This window comes from Taudactylus pleione, unplaced genomic scaffold (assembly GCF_031769625.1).
Source record: "Taudactylus pleione unplaced genomic scaffold, aTauple2 ptg000053l, whole genome shotgun sequence".
In the NCBI taxonomy this organism is placed as follows: Eukaryota; Metazoa; Chordata; class Amphibia; order Anura; family Myobatrachidae; genus Taudactylus; species Taudactylus pleione.
This window is the reverse complement of record NW_028284455.1, coordinates 33,635,800-33,659,120: the sequence shown is the minus strand read 5'-3', so window position 1 is coordinate 33,659,120 and position 23,321 is coordinate 33,635,800. Positions and strand designations below refer to the sequence as shown.

General features: G+C 46.5%; 1 protein-coding gene across 2 annotated transcripts in view; it reads right to left on the bottom strand.

Moving 5' to 3' along the window:
- ENTPD3 (ectonucleoside triphosphate diphosphohydrolase 3) overlaps positions 1-22,939 on the bottom strand; it is a 103,303-nt gene extending 80,364 nt beyond the window's left edge. The window contains exons 1-2 of one of the 2 annotated variants that reach the window (XM_088462783.1): positions 22,759-22,939; positions 8-140 (exon numbers count right to left, since the gene is read on the bottom strand). The gene's annotated coding sequence lies outside the window, so the exon portion shown is untranslated. The remainder of the gene's footprint in view (positions 1-7; positions 141-22,758) is intronic. The other variant, XM_088462782.1, reaches the window with a different exon arrangement.
- Positions 22,940-23,321: the final 382 nt, after the last annotated feature.

The following is a 23,321-nucleotide window of genomic DNA, read 5'->3' as shown; positions in this document are numbered from 1 at the left end:
TACTTACTTCATGGACTAATCGAATTACCCCAGACAAAATGAATAGTCTCCCAAGACTTTTAGATTTATTTCAGGGATTCCATAAACATTCCACTAGGACATTTGTTACCGCCAACGAATGTTCAGATAATTTATTTGATCTGATAAAAAAAAAAAAAAAAAGTGTTAGACTAGGCTACATATCCTTTGATGTTTGGGACTTGCTGGTTACTTGGGTATCCCAAATTTCATGAAATATCTTTTATAAGATTGTTTAATTAGAACTACAGCTTGTACGTAGAAAGAACAGCATCATGTACACTCCATAAAAAAGAAAATAAGCATGATAACATAGCCCGGACACAGGGCCGGATTAAGGTCTGTGGGGGCCCCTGGGCAACAAACGTGTGGGGGCCCCTATCAATAGAAGTTGAGATTATATATATACATTCAGGTGCATAAATATTGGGACATTGACAGAATTTTCAAATTTTGGCCTCTATTCACCACCACAATGGCTTTGAAATGAAACAAACAAGATGTGCTTTAACTGCAGACTTTCAGTTTTAATTTGAGGGTAATTACATCCAAATCAGGTGAACGGTGTAGGAATTACAACGGTTTCTATATGTGCCTCCCACTTTTTAAGGGGCCAAAAGTAATGGGACTATCAACTCAAAAGCAATTTCATGGACAGGTGTGGGCTATGCCCTCGTTATTTCATTATCAATTAAGCAGGTAAAAGGTCTGGAGTTGATTCTAGGTGTGACATTTGCATTTGGAATCAGTTGCTGTCGACTCTCAATATGAGATCCAAAGAGCTGTCACTATCAGTGAAGCAAGCCATCATTAGGCTGAAAAATCTAAACAAACCCATCAGAGAGATAGCAAAAACATTAGGTGTGGCCAAATCAAATGTTTGCAACATTCTTAAAAAGAAAGAACGCACCGGAGAACTCAACAACACCAAAAGACCCAGAAGACCACGGAAAACAACTGTGGTGGATGACAGAAGAATTATTTCCCTGGTGAAGAAAAACCCCTTCACAACAGTTGGCCAAATCAAGAACACTCTCCAGGAGGTAGGTGTATATGTGTCAAAGTCAACAATCAAGAGAAGACTTCACAAGAGTGAATATAGAGGGTTCACCACAAGATGTAAACCATTGTTGAGCCACAAAAACAGGAAGACCAGATTAGAGTTTGCCAAACAACATCTAAAAAAGCCATTACAGTTCAGGAACAACATCCTATGGACAGATGAGACAAAGATCAACTTGTACCAGAGTGATGGGAAGAGAACAGTATGGAGAAGGAAAGGAACTGATCATGATCCAAAACATACCACCTCATCAGTGAAGCATGGTGGTGGTAGTGTCATGGCGTGGGCATGTATGGCTGCCAATGGAACTGGTTCCCCTGTATTTATTGATGATGTGACTGCTGACAAAAGCAGCAGAATGAATTCTGAAGTGTTTCGGGCAATATTATATGCTCACATTCAGTCAAATGCTTCAGAACTCATTGGACGGCGCTTCACAGTGCAGATGGACAATGACCTGAACCATACTGCAAAAGCAACCAAAGAGTTTTTTAAGGCTAAAAAGTGGAATGTTATGCAATGGCCAAGTCAATCCCCTGACCTGAATACGATTGAGCATGCATTTCACTTGATGAAGACAAAACTTAAGGGAAAATGCCCCAAGAACAAGCAGGAACTGAAGACATTTGCAGTAGAGGCCTGGCAGAGCATCACTAGGGATGAAACCCAGCGTCTAGTGATGTCTATGCGTTCCAGACTTCAGGCTGTAATTGCCTGCAAAGGATTTGCAACAAAGTATTAAAAAGTGAAAATTAGATTTAGGATTGTTTAGTTTGTCCCATTACTTTTGGCTCCTTAAAAAATGGGAGACACATATAGAAACCGTTGTAATTCCTACACCGTTCACCTGATTTGGATGTAATTACCATAAACTAATAGAGAGAAAGAAGACTACTTTTTTGGGGGCACTACTTAATATGATTATTGAATAATTTAAAATATTACTTTTATTAAATTACCGTATATACTCGAGTATAAGTCGACCCGAATATAAGCAGAGGTACCTACTTTTACCCAAAAAAACTGGGAAAACTTACTGACTCGAGTATAAGCCTAGTGTTGGAAATGGCAGCAGCTGGTAGTGTCCCCAGTAGTAATTCCCCCTGGTTGTGCCCCCAGTAGTAATCCCTCCTGGTAGTGCCCCCAGTGGTAATCCCCCCTTTCAGTGCCTCCAGTAGTAATCCCCCCCTGGTAGTACCCCCAGTAGTAATCCCCCCTTTTAGTGCCCCCTGTAGTAATCCCCCACTGGTAGTGCCCCCTGTAGTAATCCTCCCCTGGTAGTTCCCCCAGTGGTAATCCCCCCTTTTAGTGCCCCCTGTAGTAATCCCCCCTTTTAGTGCCCCCTTTAGTAATCTCCCCCTGGTAGTGCCCCCTGTAGTAATCCCCCCTTGTAGTTCCCCCAGTGGTAATCCCCCCTTTTAGTGCCCCCTGTAGTAATCGCCCCCTGATAATGCCCCTTGGTAGTGCCCCCTGATAATGCCCCCTGTAGTCATCGCCCCCTGGTAGTGCCCCCTGTAGTCCCCCCCCCCCTAGTAGAGAGAGACTTGAAAAGATAAAAAAAAAAAATCACTTACCTGAACTCCCGCTCCTGGTCCCGCCGCTGTGTGTTTGGCACTGTGTAGCGCTGACCGAACTCCGTCCGGTCAGCGCTACACTTGACTCGAGTATAAGCCGAGGGGGTACTTTTTCAGCACATTTTTTGTGCTGAAAAACTCGGCTTATACTCGAGTATATACGGTACTTCTAAAAAAGAAGCTAGACTTTACATACAAACATACATAAAACACATATTTAACCCTTACAATTAAGGGAATATAGAAAACAATAACCTATATAAAATCAATTGCACTGATTGGCATCATAATGTTTATAAAGTGATCTCTCTGTGCGATTTAATTGACCACAAGCATAATAGCAATAATGTGTCTGATGAATATATCACCACACAGAAAACAAGAAGGATAGTCAGAATTAGTAATAATCATCTGAACCAATTAATCAGCAAAGAATACATATAAATCAAGTGCATTAACCATATATGTCAGGGATTGTGGTCCATCTAAACATAGGACTGTAGCTATGGTCTCGATCAAACAATCCAAGATGAGGTATACCCAGGGTGTCTGAACTTAAGCAACCTTGAGACACAGTCAGCTCACCAATCCCGCCCAGAGGAAGACCCCACGTGGGTCGAAACGCGTTGGCTACACTTGTCCATCTAGCAAGGAACCGGAAAGTTCACCCTGCGATCATCTGACTCACAGCACCTGACGAGCAGCTTCATCCACCGAAGGACACGGAAGAAAGTGACGACGAGAGGAAGGGAGCGACTGCAACAAGCCGGCTAGGGGAAGAGTGGACTCTGCCGAGTCCCTGGGACGTGAGTCCACAGTCGAGGAAGTGAGTACGGCGTCTGGTGCACAGCACCACATCCGTTTCTCCCCCTCCTTCTGCACACCCAGCTGTGGGCCGACGGGACGCGCCGGAGGTTGCCTGGTGACCCCGGGTTAAGATCCGTCACGCGCTCCCACGGTTACACACGGGCTTGGCACCACACCTCCATACACTCAGGCAGCTCTCCGTACTACTTACCCCGAGAACACCACTGACATCATCGGCACCCGTTGCAATCCAGCAGCAATTACCTAAAGCTAAAGTGCGGGACGCCGCACCAGCATTGACACTTCCACGATACTTGTCACCTCCGATCAGGAGCTCCAGGGTCTCCGGTCCTTGCTCCCACATACAAATTCAGACCTTGAATTCCACTTATTGATTTTTAATTTTTCGTTTTTCTACAGACTTTTTTTTTTTTCAGCATTCTATATGAATAGCCATTGAACACTGTTTAACAGTCAGTACTCTATAGTATATGAACTTTGACTGCCATTGGTCTATTCAGTGGACGGTCACTACTCCAAGTCTTTGTACAACTCTGCTTTATTCATTAAATATCTTTATTACATTTAGTTTGATCTCATCACTTATCTACACGCATGTATTTGCCATTAGCCATACATTGGCATTTGCTATATACCATTGTGATAAGCGTTTAGAGCTCATTTAATCTGTGTTTATAGATTAGCATATATATATATATATATATATATATATATACCAATCTTCCAAATTCCTGGCACTCGCTCCTGATGAGATGAGCAATACCAACTGGCGGCACTCAGTAAAAAAATAAAAATAAAAAATAAATTTTTTTTTTGTGTTTGTGAATTGTGTGCGCAGTAGCAGCATGTGCATCAACAAAGTACTGCCAAGCGTGCACCTGTGTCATGGGTAAAGGGCGGGTTGGCTTGACCGTTAAAGGGTGCTGTAACCCCCAAAGTGCACTCCACACAAAATAAAAAAATATCTTCTGTCTTTGTGAATTGTGTGGGCTGTAGCTGCACGTGCATCAACAAAGGAGCAGTGCCAAGCGTGCACCTGTGTCCCATAAGTAAAGAGCCGGCTGGCTCATTTCTTAAAGGGTGGTGTAACCCTCAAAGTGCACTAGTCTCCAACAAAAATAAAAAAATATTTTCTGTGTTTGTGTGCGCCTTAGCCGCACGTATATATCAATATAACATAAATGGAGGACCAAACTTTCTCCGATAAAAATAAAATAGGGAAAGATCAAGAACCACTTCCTCTTAGTGCTGAAGCTGCTGCCACTAGTCATGACATAGACGATAACATGCCATCAACGTCGTCTGCCAAGGCCGATGCCCAATGTCATAGTAGAGGGCACATACAATCCCAAATGCCAAAGTTCAGGAAAATGACCTTGAAAAAAACATTTAAATCATCTGAAGAGAAACGTAAACTTGCTAATATGCCATTTACGACACAGAGTGGCAAGGAACGGCTAAGGTCTTTCCCTATGTTCATGACTAGTGGTTCAGCTTCACATGACGATGGAAGCCCTCCTCCCGCTAAAAAAAGTTAAGCTGGCAGTGAAGAACTGTGCATTCTAAGAAGATATCACAAATCCCCAAGGAGAGTCCAAGTGTGGTGGAAGTTGCGATGCCTGACCTTCCCAGCACTGGACGGGAAGAGGTGACTCTTTCCACCATTTGCACGCCCACTGCAAGTGCTGAAAGGAGCACCCACAGTCCACTTGCTGAAATGAAAATTGAAGATGTCACTGTTGAAGTACAACAGGATGAGGATACTGGTGTAGCTGGTGCTGAGGAGGAAGTTGGCGAGGAGGATTCTGATGGTGATGTGGTTTGTTTAAATCAGGCTCCGGGGGAGACAGTTGTTGTCCGTGGGATGAAAAAGCCCATCACGGTCTTGCCTGGGCAGAAGACCAAACATTGCACCTCTTTGGTCTGGCAATATTTCTATCCAAATCCGGACAACAACTGTCTTGCCATATGTACCATATGTAAAGGTGAAATAAGTAGGGGTAGGGACGTTAACCACCTAGGAACATCCTCCCTTATACGGCACCTGCAGCGCGTTCATAAAAAGTTACTGTCAAGTTCAGAAACTTTGGCTAAGACCGTAAGCAGTCCAGGGACACCTAAATCACGTTGTCCTGTTGTATCCAAGCGCCTGCAAACCACACCGTCAACTCCCTCCTCGTCAATTTCCTCCTTAGTCAGGATCGGAAGTAGTCCTGCAGGCCATGTCACTGGCATGACTGACTCTCCTATCCAGGATTCCTCCGGAGGATCCTGCATTGCTACGCCTCCTGCTGCCGCTGCTGCTGTTGCTGCTGCTGGGAGTCGTTCATCATCCCAGAGAGGAAGTAGGAACACCACTACTTTTACTAAACAATTGACCCTCCAACAGTCCCTAGCGAGGAGGATGAAGTACGACAGCAGTCATCCTGAAGCAAAATGTATAACTGAGGCCTTGACTGCTATGTTGGTGTTAGACGTGCGTCCGGTATCCACCATTAGTGCAGTGGGATTTAGACAATTGATGGAGGTAGTGTGTCCCCGGTTCCAAATCCCGTCTAGATTCCACTTCACTAGGCAGGCGATACCGAGACTGTATAGAAACATCAGAAAAAGTGTCCTCAGTGTCCTGAATAATGCGGTTGTACCCAATGTCCACTTAACCACGGACATGTGGACAAGTGGAACAGGGCAGACTAAGGACTATATGACTGTGACAGCCCACTGGGTAGATGTATCACCTTACGCAGCAACAACAGCAGCGTCACCAGTAGCAGCATCTCAGAAATGCCAGCTCGTTCCAAGGCAGGCTACGCTGTGTATCACCGGTTTCAGTAAGAGGCACACCGCCGACAACCTCTTAGAGAAACTGAGGGAAATCATCGCCCAGTGGCTTACCCCACTTAGACTCCCCTGGGGAGTTGTGATATCTGACAACGCCACCAATATTGTGCGGGCATTATATCTGGGCAAATTCCAGCACGTCCCATGTTTTGCTCACACAACAAACTTGGTGGTGCAGAATTTTCTGAAAAGCGACAGAGGCGTGCAGGAGACGCTTTGGGTGGGCCGAAAAATTTCTGGCCACTTTCGCCATTCAGCGACTGTGTGCCGAAGACTGGAGTGCCAGCAAACACTCTTGAACCTGCCCCACCATCACCTGAAGCAAGAGGTTGTGACGCGGTGGAACTCAACCATCTATATGCTTCAGAGGATGGAGGAGCAGCAAAAGGCCATTCAAGCCTATACATCCACCTATGACATAGGCAAAGGAGGGGGTATGCACCTGACTCAAGTGCAGTGGAGAATGATTTCCGTGTTGTGCAAGGTTCTCCAGCCCTTCGAACTTGCCACACGTGAAGTCAGTTCAGACACTGCCAGCTTGAGTCTGGTCATTCCCCTCATCAGGCTTTTGCAGAAGCAGCTGGAGAAAGTGAAGGAGGAGCTAAGACGGAGCGATTCGGCTCGGCATGTGGGACTTGTGGATGAAGCCCTTCATTCGCTTTGCCAGGATTCCAGGGTGGTCAATCTGTTGAAATCAGACCACTACATTTTGGCCACCGTGCTCGATCCTAGGTTTAAAGCCTATGTGGTGTCTCTCTTTCGGGCCGACACAAGCCTGCAGAGGTGCAAAGACCTGCTGGTGAACACACTTTCAGCTGAAGCGGAACGTGACACGTCAACAGCTCCTTCTTCATTTTCTCCCGCAACTGGGGCTGCCAGGAAAAAACGTAAGTATCCTAAGCACCCCGCTGGCGGTGATGCAAGGCAGGCAGGACCAAGTTTAGACATCTGGTCCAGACTGAAGGACCTGGCAACAATTTCTGACATGTCTACTGTCACTGCATATGATACTGTCACCATTGACAGAATGGTGGAGGATTACATCGGTGACAGCATCCAAGTAGGCATGTCAGACAGTCCGTACCTGTACTGGCAGGAAAAAGAGGCAATTTGGAGGCCCCTGTACAAACTGGCTCTATTTTACCTGAGTTGCCCCCCCTCCAGTGTGTACTCCGAAAGAGTGTTTAGTGCAGCCGGGAACCTTGTCAGCGAAAGGCGTAGGAGGTTGCTTCCACAAAATGTGGAGAAGATGATGTTCATAAAAATTAATTATCAACTTTTCCAGGGAGACCAGCCTCCAGAACGTACAGAGGGACCTGTGGTGGTGGATTCCAGCGGGGACGAGTTAATAGTCTGTGAGGATGAGGATGTACACAACACTGAAGAGGGTGAGGAATCGATGGATGAGAAGGATGTGGACGACATCTTGCCTCCGTAGAGCCAGTTTGTGCAGGGATAGATTAATTGCCAGCTTGTTTTGTGGGGGCCCAAACGAACCAATCATTTCAGCCACAGTCGTGTGGCAGACCCTGGCGCTGAAATGATTGGTTTGTTAAAGTGTGCATGTCCTGTTTATACAACATAAGGGTGGCTGGGAGGGCCCAAGGACAATTCCATCTTGCACCTCTTTTTTTCTTTGCATTATGTACTGTTTGGGGCCTAGTTTTTCAAACTGCCATCCTGTCTGCCACTGCAGTTTCACTCCTAGATGGGCCACGTGTTTGTGCCGCCCACTCGCATAGTGATCCAGCTACCTCGGTGCAAGATTTTGTACATAAAAACACTATTGTGAGATGTGAGGTGTTCAGAATAGACTGGAAATGAGTGGAAATTAAGGTTATTGAGGTTAATAATAGCATAGGAGCAGAAAAACCCACAAATTCTGTGATTTTAGCTGTTTTTATGCTTTTTTTTAAAAAAAATACAGATCCAAAACACAAAACACGGAAGGGTGGTTTGGCAAAACCAATCCAGATCCAAAACACGAAGAAAGATCCAAATCCAAAACACGAAAAGTGGCCGATGCACACCCCTAATATATATATATATATAAAGTAATACATATCATATGATATATATATCCTCCAATGAGCGGCACTCATCTGGACTTCAAGAGACAGTAATGTTTTTCCAACGTTTCGGATATAACTCCTTGTTCACGGAACAGACAAATACAATTATTTATTATATTTGTATTTGTCTGTTCCATGAACAAGGAGTGATATCCGAAACGTTGGAACATCATTACTGTCTCTTGAAGTTTGTTCTAAGTCCAGATGAGTGCCGCTCATTGGAGGATATTTTTGCTGTGACATACACAGAAGCCCTTTACACCCTGGCTGATGGGAGTGCCATCCATTAGGTGGATTATATCATATATGATATATGGCATAATGTATGAGGTAGCTGAGTATAGAGGGGGAGAGAGGACTCACAGAGCTCACCGGTGGACGCTGGCAGCCTTGCTGTGTTCTGCATCTGCTGCCTGGCTGTGAAGTCGGTGGCTGCTGGAGGTGGGCTGCGGAGGAACTGGAGGCGGAGCCGTCAGTGGCACTGATGGCTCCGGGGCACTGAAAAGGCTTATGGAAGGAGCTGCTGCGGCAGCTCCCCGTCGGCCATTTTTTTTTCTGTGCTAGCTGCCCGTTCGGAGCTTAAAGTTCCGATCGCAGCAGCGGAAGTCCGGGGAGGGGGTCAGTAAGTGATGGGCTGAGCGGCCGCCGTCCACTAAAGGCACCAGCCAAGCGGGAACTGGCACGGAGTCCTGGCGGCAGGCTGCTCAGTGTAAGTTCATACAAAATGTTCATAAAGAGGATGTGATCGGGAACAGTGTGTGCCCCCTATGTGTGGGGGCCCCAGGACGACCGCCCCTGTCGCCCCCCTTATAATCCGGCCCTGCCCGGACATGTCATGTTGTAATAGAGACAAGTCAAAGAAAGAATTGTACCAATAACGCAGTTTCCCAAATGCCACCATTAGAATCCAAGGTTTAAGGATATCCATGCTTAGGTCACCTGTGCTCCCGACAGTTAGAATCCTGACACCCATAAGGACAGAAGGTAAGACTATTCCTTACCCCTACCCCTCCCTCCCCAGTGCCTAAACCTAACCTTCCCGCACCCTAAACCTAACCCTCCCCCCTAGTGCCTATCCCTAACCCTTCCCCTAATGCCTAACCACGCACCCTAACCCTCCCCCTAACGTCCAATACTTACCTTCGGGATGCCGGTGGTCGGGATTTCAGCGCCAGTATTTTGCCTGTCGGCATCCTGAATGCCGGGATGCTGACTACATCCCCCTGCGTAAGGGAGGAGAAATCAGTGGCTGAGGGATTTTATAGTGGATGGTGCTGGCCTGCTATAATCAGGGTGCACTTATATATTTAATGCAGTCAGTGACTTAGGGGTTTTATAGGGGATGGTGCTGGTATTAGTGCCGCTACAATCAGTGGGGAGGGGGAGTTGGCGACACTGATATATAACGGGGACTGATATTTTAAGGGGCTGGAGTGACAGGGGTCTGTAGGCTGGAGTGACAGGGGTCTGTAAGCAGGGCCGGCAACAGAAATCTTGGGCCCCAGTACACTGCTGTCTCTGTGGGCCCCACCTTCTCATCACCACCCCCGATCCCCACATCCCTGCCCTGCATGTGTTATATGTGAAGCATGATAATATTAACTGAAAGATATGCCAGTCTTTACATAAAGTAAAAAAACATACACTATGATTTACCACACTGTCTCTCTGTCACTGATGATGCAGACTGTAGTTCTCGTCTGCCGTCTCTTGCAAGGTCTTCTTGAGGTCAGTGCTGTGGATGCCTCAGGGGTAGAAGGGATGGTGTCTGCAGCCAGCCATTATCAGTCGTCAGCCCCTCATCACCTCTGTCAAATTCAGCCTCTCATCACCATCCTCATCCCAGAAGCCCCCCATCACCTTTCCCCATCCCCTGACCCCATCCTCAGTCCCCAGCCCTTATCATTATTTATGCCAAATTCAGAAGAGAACTTCAGCCTCCGGCTATCACAGCGCTGCAGGGAAGGAGCCGGGCACCCGCTGGTAATAAGATCTCAGTGGGCGTCCGGCTTAGAGCCTCTCTGCGGCGCCGGGCTGGAGGTCACTGACGTCAGGTGCAGCGGGTGCGCTGCTGCACCCGGCGCCAGTGACCTCCTTTCCTGGGGGTAATGGACGGACAGCCGGGCATGCAATGATTCATATGCATGCCCGGCTGTTTGTCCATTACCCCCAGGAATTTCAGTTTTACCCCAAATGGGGTAATTAACCCCTGTTCCCCGACCACTGGTCTTAGGTGTTTGTCTTCAGTTATTTTCATTTCTCTATTAGAAACATTTTTTTTAAATCAAGTTTATTTAAAATATGCTTTGGTCTCCATTCAAAACATTTGAAAAGAATCTAGACTTCTTATATCTATTTAATTAGTGGTACATTAAAGTTATATATGCCTATAGATTACGTGTGTCTGTTGGACTGATCTGAGTTCATGGATGAGAAAGCACATGTACAATTATAGCCAATAAACATGCATATTGCTTGTAGTAATGATATACCAGAGTGTTCTCTGACCATGTACATGGTAGCAGCATGATAGCATAACTGAAATTGCAACTGCTGTGATTGCTGCTTTATTTCCAAGCTATTAATTACATACATAACGGACAATTGGCAATGACCTACTCTGCTAGTACCATATATTAGGAATGCTAGCTTTATAATGCTAAAGTGTTAGTAAAATATACAGAGGGAGATTTATCAAACCTGGAGACAGATACAATTGCCTAAAGTAACCAAATCAGTGTCACGGCTTGGCGTGCACCTGGACCCAGAGTGGAGTCGGATGGCGAATGAGGGTTCGTTTGCTGGTACTTGAAAGCAGACGGCCTTAGGGGGGTATGACTCATGGAGGAATGGTTTACACGAAGGGGTGAGACAGGCTGGGAGACACTGGCGGCACTCGGAGAACCAGGGTTGGCTGGGTAAACAACGGGTAGCCGGTGTCAGGAGACAGGTAGTAACAGGAGCAGAACCGCACCAAGGCGGAGAGGTGAATCTGCAGGAACACACTGCAGCAATGGCACTTTTAAGGAGCAAGGGAGCACAGAGAACTAGCTCACAGCATACGCTGTGATAGACGTTGCACTGGCAACTAAGGAGCCTCGACAGCCCTTTAGTACCCTCAGGTAGTGCAGGATTGGCTGCTAGCCTCCCTAGCCCAGGCTGTTACCTGATTGGCCCAAATCAACATGTGACCCAAATCCAAGGTGGCCGTGCAAAGTGGTCAGTGTGCAGAAGCACTGTCAGACTCAACCTCTCTCACCTTCCTCCAGATGAAAGCCCTTAGTCTGCGGAGGCTCACAGTACCCAGCGCTGCTCTCCAGGTCCCTGCACCCCCGCCGGAGACGCCATGCCAGAGCGCCTGGAGTGGTAAGGACCGCAATCTCAGCAGCCTGTCAGCCCTGATCGTGACAGTACCCCTCCTTTAGGGGTGGTCTCTGGACACTTCTTGGGTTTACCAGGATTTTCAGAATGAAACTTAAGAACCAGACGAGGAGCATGGCCATCCTCAGCTTTCATCCAACAACGCTCTTCAGGACCATAACCTTTCCAATCCAGCAAATATTGAAGCTGACCATAATGAAAACGAGAGTCCAGGATTTGTTTGACCTCAAACTCTACACCCTTCTCAGTTAGAACTTAGGGAGAGCGTGGCAGGACTTTGCAAAAGCGATTCAGGATGAGAGGTTTCAGCAGGGAGATATGGAAGGACTTTGGTATTTTGAGATAGGACTGGAGTTTCAATTTGTAGGCCACTGGATTGATCACTTGAGTGATGGGAAATGGATCGATGAAGCGGGAAGCAAACTTCATGGACGGGACTTTAAGGCGAAGATTACGAGTAGACAGCCACACTAAATCACCCGTTTTTAGGTTGGGCACCGCTCTCCTTTTTTTGTCAGCTGCTAATTTATATCGAACAGAAGCTTTTTGTAAGGTGGAATGAACCTGAGTCCAAATCTGAGAGAATTTCTGTAGTGTGGAGGTTACCGCTGGTACATTGAAGACTGGCAATTTTTGAAACTCTGGTACTCTGGGATGCAGACCAAAAACTACAAAAAATGGGGTTTGCCCCGTAGAAGAATGATAAGAGCTGTTATGGGCAAATTCGGCCCAGGGCAGAGTATCTGCCCAGTTGTCTTGTGATGAAGACATGTGGATTTGCAGAAAGGTCTCGAGGTCCTGATTGACCCTCTCTGTAGATCCATTAGACTGAGGGTGATAAGCTGTTGAAAATTTTAGTTTAATTTGGAAGACAGAACACAGAGCTCTCCAAAATCTTGCTACAAACTGCACCACTCTATCAGAGACAATTTCAATTGGGAGTCCATGGAGATGGAAGATATTATCGATGTACAGCTGGGCCAACTCTGGAGCAGATGGTTCATTACGTTCCACTCAAGAAATTGCCAATTTGGAGAAACGATCCACCACAACCCAGATGGTGGTAAACCCGTTGGAAACGGGTAGGTCCGTTACAAAGTCCATGGATAGGTGTGTCCAAGGACGGGTTGGTATCGACAGGTGTTGCAATGTGCCGGCAGGAGCTTGTCTGGATGTTTTATGCTGAGCGCACTGTGGACAGGAGTAAATAAAAGCTTCAATTTCAGATTTCATAGCAGGCCACCAATATGAACGTTGCAGGAATTCCAAGGTCTTGCGTATGCCCGGATGTCCGGCGAAAAACGAGAAGTATGAGCCCACTTCAAAAGCTGTTGGCGCATATCTGGGGTCACAAAGGTTTTCCCAGGAGGGGGTTGAATGCGAGTGACAGCAAATACTCTGGAGTCCAGAACTGGAGTCTCCTTATGACCTTCGGAGGATGCATCGAAGGAGAGAGAACGAGAGAGAGCATCTGCTTTTTGATTCAGTGAGCCTGGGCGAAAAGTCAAAGTAAAATTGAAACAGGAGAAGAATATCGCCCACCGGGCCAGACGAGAACTGAGGCACTGGATATTCTTTAGATATAGGAGGTTACGATGATCCGTATAAACGGTGATGGGAAACGTAGCACCTTCGAGAAGATAACGCCACTCTTCAAAGGCTAACTTCACAGCCAACAATTCCTGCTCTCCAATGGGATAATTCCTTTCCGCTAGGGAAAATTTCTTTGAGAAGAACCCGCAAGGATGAAACTTGTTATCCTCAAGTTTCTGGGATAGTACTGCCCCTACTGCTTCGGAAGAGGCATCCACTTCTAGAAAAAATGGATAATTAATGTTAGGTTGTCTCAGTACAGGAGTGGAAATGAAGGCCTGTTTTAAAAGTTGAAAGGTGGTTTCGGCCTCGGGAGGCCACTGAGATGGGTTTGCCCCCTTGCGAGTCAGAGCGGAAATGGGTACCATGAGGGTGGAGAATCCTTTGACGAATCTACGATAATAGTTAGCGAAGCCTAGAAATCTTTGTACCGCCTTCAAAGAATTCGGACGAGACCAGTCCAAGATTGCCTGTACTTTCTGGGGATCCATTTCAAGCTCGGAACCTGAGACGATGTAACCTAGAAAGGGAACCGAGGAAACTTCGAACACACATTTTTCAGCTATACAGTACAGGTGGTTCTTTCGTAAATGAGTTAGCACTTCCTTGACTTGGGACCGATGTTTGTCAATATTGGAGGAGAATATCAGAATATCGTCTAGGTAAACCACTACAGAAATATATAGTAAGTCCCGGAAGATCACATTCACGAAGTTCTGAAAAACAGCAGGGGCGTTATAGAGGCCAAAGGGCATTACAAGATATTCAAAATGACCGTCCCGGGTATTGAATGCTGTTTTCCACTCGTCTCCGGCTCGTATCCTAATGAGATTATAGGCCCCTCTTAAATCCAGTTTGGTAAAAATAGCAGCACCTTTACTCGATCGAAAAGTTCGGTAATGAGGGGTATCGGGTAGCGGTTTTGACAGTTATGTCGTTTAAACCCCTATAATCGATGCAAGGGCACAGACCTCCATCCTTCTTTGATACAAAAACGAATCCCGCCCCTGCCGGTGAGGAGGATGGTCGAATGAACCCTTTTTGCAGGTTCTCCTGGATGTACGCTGACATGGCCTTGGTCTCGGGCAGGGAGAGTGGGTAAGTACGACCACGTGGAGGAGTTTTGTCAGGGATCAACTCAATGGGACAATCTCACTCCCGATGAGGAAGCAGAATATCGGCCCCGGTTTTGCAGAAGACGTCAGAGAAGGAGCGGTACTGGAAGGGAATTGGAGTAGTGATTGCAATGTGAATTTCTTTGACGGGCTTGATTTGAGGAAGGCAGGACGCTCGACAAGTTTCTCCCCAGGACAAGATTTGCATGGTACCCCAGTCAATATTGGGAGAATGCTTGCGTAACCAGGGATATCCAAGGATGACTTCATGGGAGGCATTTCGGAATCACCAAGAATTGGATAGTTTCTGTGTGAAGAGCCCCGACACGAACTGGCACAGGTAGAGTACGTATAGAGACGACTCCGTTGATAATCTGGGTGCCATCCACTGCAGATAGGGTGACGGTATGGTCGAGAGAGGAGACGGGAATCAGAAATCTCTGGACAAGTTCGGCGGTGATGAAATTTTCAGCAGCCCCTGAATCAAGGAGTGAAAGAACAACTTTAGAACCATGGGAAATCTCTAAAGTAAAGCCCGATTAATCTACATGGGTTTGTCTCCCACAGGTTCAGATAGAGGGGTGGTTGGCCGGAACCTAAAGCGATCTCCCCTATTTTTCTCACTCTGCCGTTCTCGGTACCGCAGGTCCACTTTATTACAGAGAGAGCTAAGCTTGTTGAGGGTAGCCGGCAGATCTCGAGTGGCTAGGTCATCCTTTAAATGATCTGACAACCCACTCCAGAAGGCAGAAATCAGGTCCTCCTCATTCCACTTTAGCTCCGAGGCCAGCATTTGAAATTGGATGATGTACTGGCTGACCGGTCGATTCCCCTAGCAAAGTCGCAGGATTTCCGCTGCAGCTGAAGTTGTTCTCCCGGGCTCGTCGAAGATCCTTCGGAAGGACGTGAGAAATTCAGAGTAGTTTTCTAATAAGGGGTCTGACCTCTCCCAGAGGGGCGAAACCCAATCTAGGGCAGAACCGGACAGCAGAGTCACAATATATGCCACTTTGGATTTAGGAGATGGAAAGTTCGCAGGCTATAATGTGAAGTGGACGTCACACTGGTTAAGAAACCCTCGGCACAATTTGGGGTTTCCGTCAAATTTATTGGGAGTCGGAAGGTGCAGATGGAACAGGAACGACTGGAGCTGCTGGCTGTCTTGTGGCGGCAGGCATATTAACGGTAACCAGGGAGGCTTGTAATGTGTCCTTACGAAGATACATTTCCTGCAGGAACTGAGCCATTTGTCGCTGCGACGCCTCTAAACCCTCTAGGCGACTGGCAATACCCTGGAGCAGGTCGGCCCTCAAATCCTGTCCACTAGCCGAATCCATTTGGCCAGTGCAAACTGTCACGGCTTGGCGTGCACCTGGACCCGGAGTGGAGTCGGATGGCGAGTGAGGGTTCGTTTGCTGGTACTTGAAAGCAGCCGGCCTTAGGGGGGTATGACTCATGAAGGAATAGTTTACACAAAGGGGTGAGACAGGCTGGGAGACACTGGCGGCACTCGGAGAACCGGGGTTGGCTGGGTAAACAATGGGTAGCCGGTGTCAGGAGACAGGTAGTAACAGGAGCAGAACCGCACCAAGGCTGAGAGGTGAATCTGCAGGAACACACTGGAGCAATGGCACTTTTAAGGAGCAAGGGAGCACAGAGAACTAGCTCACAGAATGCGCTGATAGACGTTGCACTGGCAACTAAGGAGCCTCTTGACAGCCCTTTAGTACTCTCAGGTAGTGCAGGATTGGCTGCTAGCCTCCCTAGCCCAGGCTGTTAGCTGATTGGCCCAAATCAACATGTGACCCAAATCCAAGATGGCCGCGCTCAGTGGTCAGTGTGCAGAAGCACTGTCAGACTCAACCTCTCTCACCTTCCTCCAGATGGAAGCCATTAGTCTGCGGAGGCTCACAGTACCTAGCGCTGCTCTCCAGGTCCTTGCACCCCGCCGGAGACGCCATGCCAGAGCGCCCGGAGCGGTAAGGACCGCGATCTCGGCAGCCTGTCACCCTGATCGTGACAATCAGCTTCTGTCACTTTTCAAATATTGTCTATGAAATGACAGTTAAAGCCAAATTGTTGCTTTGGGCAACTTCTCCACTTTATCTCTCTGAAAAGCTTGATACGTCTCACCTACAGCATCATTAACAATGAAGACATGTAATATACATGGTTTTATTCATATATTAAAACATGCACTATTCAGATTGGTGTGGTGTTATATGTCTATGAACTGTAAGATGTATAAAGGTGCATATCCACTACACAATTAAAATGAACGATAACGACATTGTTATCGTTAATTAATCGTGCAGTAATTATGCCGGCAACGACCAGCGATTCGCGCTCCCGCTGGTCGTTGTCAGCATCTGTCATCGTCTGAACATGCAGGCCAACCTGACGAGATTGTCAGGTCATGCATGTTCGGGGATGAGGGAGGGTGCCTGCTCTGAATGACATATCGTTCAGTGTGGGCACATTATCCATTGCACAGTTTGATGAACGATTACGATGTTGAAATCGTACAGTCGTTCTACACTAGTGTAGTGTATATGCACCTTTACACTTCAATTCATTTGTGGAATCACCTGCTGCCAAGAATTTGTACTGAACTCATGTACAGCTCTAATGAAGGGCAGTGCTATTTTAAAGTACTACCAACACAAATATTTTCTTATTACATTTGTCAAAATATAAAATTAACATACATACGTTTCATTTTGAATGGCTACTGTACAACTACCTTTACGTCCTGGTCTTATGTGCCATTAGATGCTACTCACCACCTACAGTATGCTGCACTCATGCGATGAGGACATCTAACAACTAACAGAACTCTGGCGCACCGTGGCAATAGTCCAGCTCTCTACAACCATAGACAAGACACAATGGGGCTGATGCAAAGATGGAGGTAAAATGGGCATACATTACTCAAAAGAAACTTGAACGAAAAAATAGCACATCTCTCCTATGCCTGTACAGTACATCGATAGCATATACACCTGGTTTGCTAGTCATTATCATCAGTGTGTATTTGCACCTGCCCTATACTACTGTGCAAAAGATACATCTACTAACAGGTGTATATATCTTATGTGGTGAGCGGTGACCGGCCTGTGTATGGCATGTTAAGATGAACACATTAACATACCTGCCTAGTTTTGAAAAAGCATTTCAGGGAGATTGTGAAAGCAGCACCTACAGTATGAGCGCGGCGGTAAAGTGGGCGTGTACTGCTACATCTGGGGGGTATGTCATAAAACTGACTTACATCTAAATGTAAACGAGCCCCAAAGCAGTTAGTAAGATCTACTTGTTGATGAAAATACACTGATCCTTTCAGGGCTTGCTCATGAATTCTGTTTTACAAGTGGTACCATATAAGTGGCCAAGAGAAACCTCATATGAAAATGCATGTAGCCCACACTTGCCTACCCTCCCGAATCCACCGGGAGCCTCCCGAAAATTGGGTGCCACTCCCGGACCCCCAGAAAGGCAGGCAAGACTCCCGGCGGCCGGCAACCCCTCCCGCGATAGCGATAACTAGAGAAACCCCCGCAGCGGGGGGGGAGGCTGTGACGCGATTCACGCTGAATCACGTCATTATGGCCCCGTCCTCTGCTTCACAATGACTGTGATATCAGCATTATGTAGCAAGGGGGCAAAAAGAGGGGATTGCGTGGCCCCGCCCACAAACGGCAGTAAGCTGTCCGGCCCCGCCCCCTTGCACCGGACACGCCCCCTGCCATGCCGATCTGGGGCAGCCAGAATGTCGACAACCATGATGTTAGGGATTATTGTGCCTTATAGTTATAACCAATGCAGGGAAATGGCACTGATTAAACCATTTGAATGTATATATCTCTGATTTATTTTTCTTCCCAAGTATATAACAGTTTATACAATGGGGGTAAGATACAATTAGGGAGATTGCTAGACACTTCAGTGAGTCAGGGAGATTGCTACTATTTTGGGGAGTCTCTCTGAAAATCAGGGAGAGTTGGCAAGTACGGGACATATCCATGGGGGGGGGGGTTGTCACTCCTATCTGCACATCATGCAGGGAGAGAGAGAGGACTGACTGCTGCTGCTCAGTCCTCTCTCTCCCTGTCCGACGTGCTGCTGCCTATTACTTTGGGGCGGTGAAGAGTAGCCTCTTGGACACCCTAGCTGGGCCGCAACATGCCTACATGGGGATACCCCATCATATTACTGTTCTGCCTCTCTGGTCATATGGCAAAACCGTCCAGATTTTGGTGGGACAGTCCCCTCTTTGGGCACTGTCCTGCTGTCCCACCCGAGGGCTGCAGTGTCCAGCTGTGGGGTGGGGGGTATGAGTGGTCTGGGGGTATTAGCAGCAGCGTGATAAAAATGGGGGTGTGGCTCACAGGTGCAGTATTTCCAACAAGGCCATGCCCCCTCCACAAGGCCACAACCCTTTTTGTGGAGGCACATGTCTGAGAGCGTGAATAACTCCTGGATACCAAATCATTAAAACTGGGAGGTATAGTAAGGTTGGACACATGTAAAATGTTTTCTGGTCTGAATAGCCGCATATATGTGCCTTTACTTTATGAGCATGCACAGTGTGAATTCACAAAGACGTGCATCACAAACGGCAATACATTAGGCTCCGCAATGTGCAAATGTTATTTCAGAGACGTTAATAGATAAGCCACTGCCACCACTGAATGATTGAAGTGCCTGGAGAGATGGCATCACTCTGGCATAATAGCTAGCCGAGGGCTAAGCTGCTAGGGGCCCTATCACCAATGATTGCTAGGAGGAGAGGCATCTGTACTTCCCTCATAACAAAGTTATTAAAGTATGACTTTTCCTAATTTTACATCCTTACTTCCCTGCTAGTCATTCCTCAAATGTTTCCTATGAGGTCTGGCAACTCTGGCACCAATGGCAAACACGCACTTTCTGAATTAGGGAATACTTTGGGTGCAAACGGGTTTGCAGAGTGTCTGTTTGGGCCATGGGGTGCACAAGAAGTTTCTTCTTCTTTAACAGGATTGAATCTGCCCCTAAAATTCCAGTTGAAAATACATTTTATTAATTTACAAACTCAACATACAAAGATATATCTAACTAGGTTTACTTAATTGGTTATAGTCATGAAATTGCAAATATCATGATAAATTGGGACCAACAAATATGTTTAGAGCAAACGCACCCTCACAAGTGTGGCACATGCAGCCTGCTATCACATGATGACATAATGCAGTCAGGTGGTCTGCTGTTCCACCATGTGCTTTCCATTAACGAACCTCCTACAAAATATTAAAAATTTACCTATCTTCCAAAGACCCTTCATATACATATATTCATGTGCCTATAGACCAGGAGGCTATTCCAGCACTTTTAAGCCTGGTACGGACTAGACAACTTGCAAACAATGCAATGTCGACAACGATTTCCCTTGAACTCCCAGACAAAAGATATAGTGCGTACACACTGTGCAATCTACCAAACAATATATCTTGCATCGTTGCGGTGGTTAGATTGTTGACTATATAATGTAACCATATCGCCTGGTCGTCCAGTAGTGCGTACACACTGCACAATCTGAGGGGAATTGTTAACAAGATTGACAGATCTTCCTACATGTAGAGAAGATCTGAAGATACGACGTACGAAGCCACTGGAGTGCGCATAGTATCAAAAAAGTAAGCTATTAGACCACATAGCAACAAATCTTATATATAATAATAATAAATTGGTGTGTTTCTTTGTTTGTCCTGTTATGCATTTGGACACAGCAGCACCAATCGGGATGAAACCAACGTGAGGTGGTCCAGTTGGATCCTAGCCAGGTTTTAGGGGGGCTAGGGTCCCAGTCGAACCTCCCATTGGTGTACGCTGGACAGAACTTTGACCCGGGGAGCCTGTTCAAGGCCTTCCACTGGATAGAAACATCACACAGGGGTGGCAATTGGTTTGGGATGCCTAATAGAGTGGTTGGGATCCCGGTCGGACCTCACGGCGGAGTGCGCCTTCCAGTAGACTGATCTGGACGACATCACATAATAGAATTTAATAACTTGAAGATTTAAACCTGGGCAACGCCGAGTAATTAAGCTTTATTTTTTACTGATGTCTGCAGTATTAATCTACTATGTTGAAAATAATTTAAATAAACAAAAACCATTGAATGAGAAGGTGTGTCCAAACTTTTGACTGGTACTGTACACTAATGCCATCACAGCTGCGGTCCCGTACGTAGCTTCTGTATGAACATATGCACATGTTGCAGCCACTGAGGATTGTATTTTGCCCACCTGCGGCTTTGCAAATCCTAACATCTACGTACAAAGATGCAGCATCGGTCACATATCCTTCCTATTGGGCTTCCGAGTACCCCTACGGTCGCTCAGAATGGCTTTGTGTACTGAGATGCTGGAGCCACTTTCACTGTGTACAGCAGTGGTGTCAAACTCGGGCCCTTCAGCTGCAGTGGAACTACACATCCCAGCATGCACTGCCAGAGTTTTGCTATAAGGGCATGCTAAAACTGTGGCAGGGCATGCTGGGATATGTAGTCCCACAGCAGCTGGAGGGCCAGAGTTTGACACCACTGGTGTACAGGAATGCAGACGCAGGCAGTAACAAGCCCTGAAAACGGTTGCGACACGCCTACGTTCTTTGACTCCACCCTCGTTACCTCCCCCAAACGCTCCCTGACAATCACACTGCGAGTAGTCGCTAAGAGCAACTACAGTAATGTACCTTGATGCATGCGCATATTGCTGATTTTCACCAAACTGCGCAAACATCGCAATTACGTATATATCTCTGAATCAGGCCCAATGCTATGGACCAATGGCCAGGTGTCTAGCAAGACATGTAGAAACATAATGCCTGTACACAATGTATCTGAGCACAATGTGTGGCTGCCTGTACTCAGCAAGCAGCTTTTTTTTTTTTTTTTTTTAATCAAGTTCATATGTCCTAATGCTAATGGTATAAACGGAAATAAAAATGTTTAACCAGTTTTTTGTTTTCAACTATTTTTATATGCCCACTTGAATGATACTATGACTTGTACTGAAAAAAGAGGCACATTACCACCTTAAAACACTCATGCAGACCCTTTGTATGCAGAATACATCATCTGGAGCACTGAGATAGCAGCTAATACTGCCTTTATACCTAATTTCGGGGTCTGACCCGGAGGTTGGAACAGGGTTGCAAACCAGAATTTAGCCGGCACCGACCCAGGAAATTCCAGAGTCGGCGCCGTTCACACCGGAGCCGGGTCTGCAGTGAACCCGCTCTTCCGGCGTGGAAGTGGACACTTGGAGTTAATGTCATCTCCAAGCGCCACTGAAGCCGGCCAATCGGCCAGGAAGAGGCGCGTTCCAGGTCATCGTGACCCGGAACGCGCCGTTTACAATGCAGGGTTTAACGGGTTATTCCCGTGTTAAACCCTGCAAGTTACCTGGGTTGGATTGCCGGGTCACTCGACTCGGAAATCCAACCCTGTCCCCTTTTACACCAAGGAGCTGCCAGGGCTAACCCTGCAATAACCCGGGTTTTCGCTCTGGTGTAAAAGGTGTATTACAGAGCCCCTGAATCCAGCACCTGCAGAAGAGGCTGTAAAACCATTTGCATATTTAAACTGCTTGATCAAACAAATAATGGTATTTTCCTGGTATGTGGGACATAAATAGGGAGACAATAAACCCAATACTACAGTAAACTCTGTGCACCAAGGCACAGTTAACATGTTACTTAATGCAGATGTAAATTGTCTTATCTAATAACAGTAATATTTAACAACCAGTTTGGGAGATGCTAATAGAACCTGCATTGTAATAAAGTGGGTTCTGCTACACGCATGGTTTAAAAACACTATACAGAACCTATAGCATATTTATCATTTGCAGCTATATCTGAGATGTGTATGTAATATGATGACACAATCCAAAGTATGAAAATGGAATAATCTATCAGAATAAACCATGATTATACCTTTACAATTACAATCACTGCCAGCCCTGCAGACACCAGAGGTATACGGTACGTAGCTGAGCTGGGTACAAAAAGACGGTATTATCAGCTAATGGACATAACGAACACTAATGTTATTCTCAGCTAATGGACATAACAAACACTAATATATGGCTTCTTCCTTTGCATATTTGTAGCTTACATAGGAAGGGTAAATTAAAGGAATTCCAAGTTGGTACATGCCGTACATTAAGCAGTCCAGGGAACTGGGCTGCACATATACAAAGAGATATATTTACTTATCTGGTGCTTACCGTTCCCTTCAGCCCAATGAACAAGCAGCCTGTAGCTGAGAGCGGCACAGGCAGAGCACAGATACAGGTATAAATGATACACAGTGCTCCTGTCCCGGAGTACAGTGGGAATGAGGCAGGATGCACTGTGTGTGTGTGAGAGTGATGCATTGTGTTACACAGGCAGAGCAGAGCTGCCGTCTGCTAGTCACACCCCCAGCAGGGGAGTAACCATCACGTTCATTTAGAGGCAATGGGGGAGATTCGGTCACAGTATCAGGTTCCCAGCAGGTAGATACAGTAATTCTGGTTCACATTCCTCTGCAGCACATCTTATATTGTCACTACTGAGATACTAGAGTCACAGTGTGCTATATGTTAAGTGACATAAGTGTTACAATGTATGTTACATGTTAGTCAGTGTAATGGGGATATTTTTACACAACTGCAGAAAAAAAAATATTGTCTGGAAAGTGGAGAGGAGCCTGTACAGCAGTGATTGTCAACCTTTTTCAACTAGAGGCACACTACACAAGATTTTAAAATTGCCAAGGCACGCGATGTGGCAGGGCCGTAACTAGGGT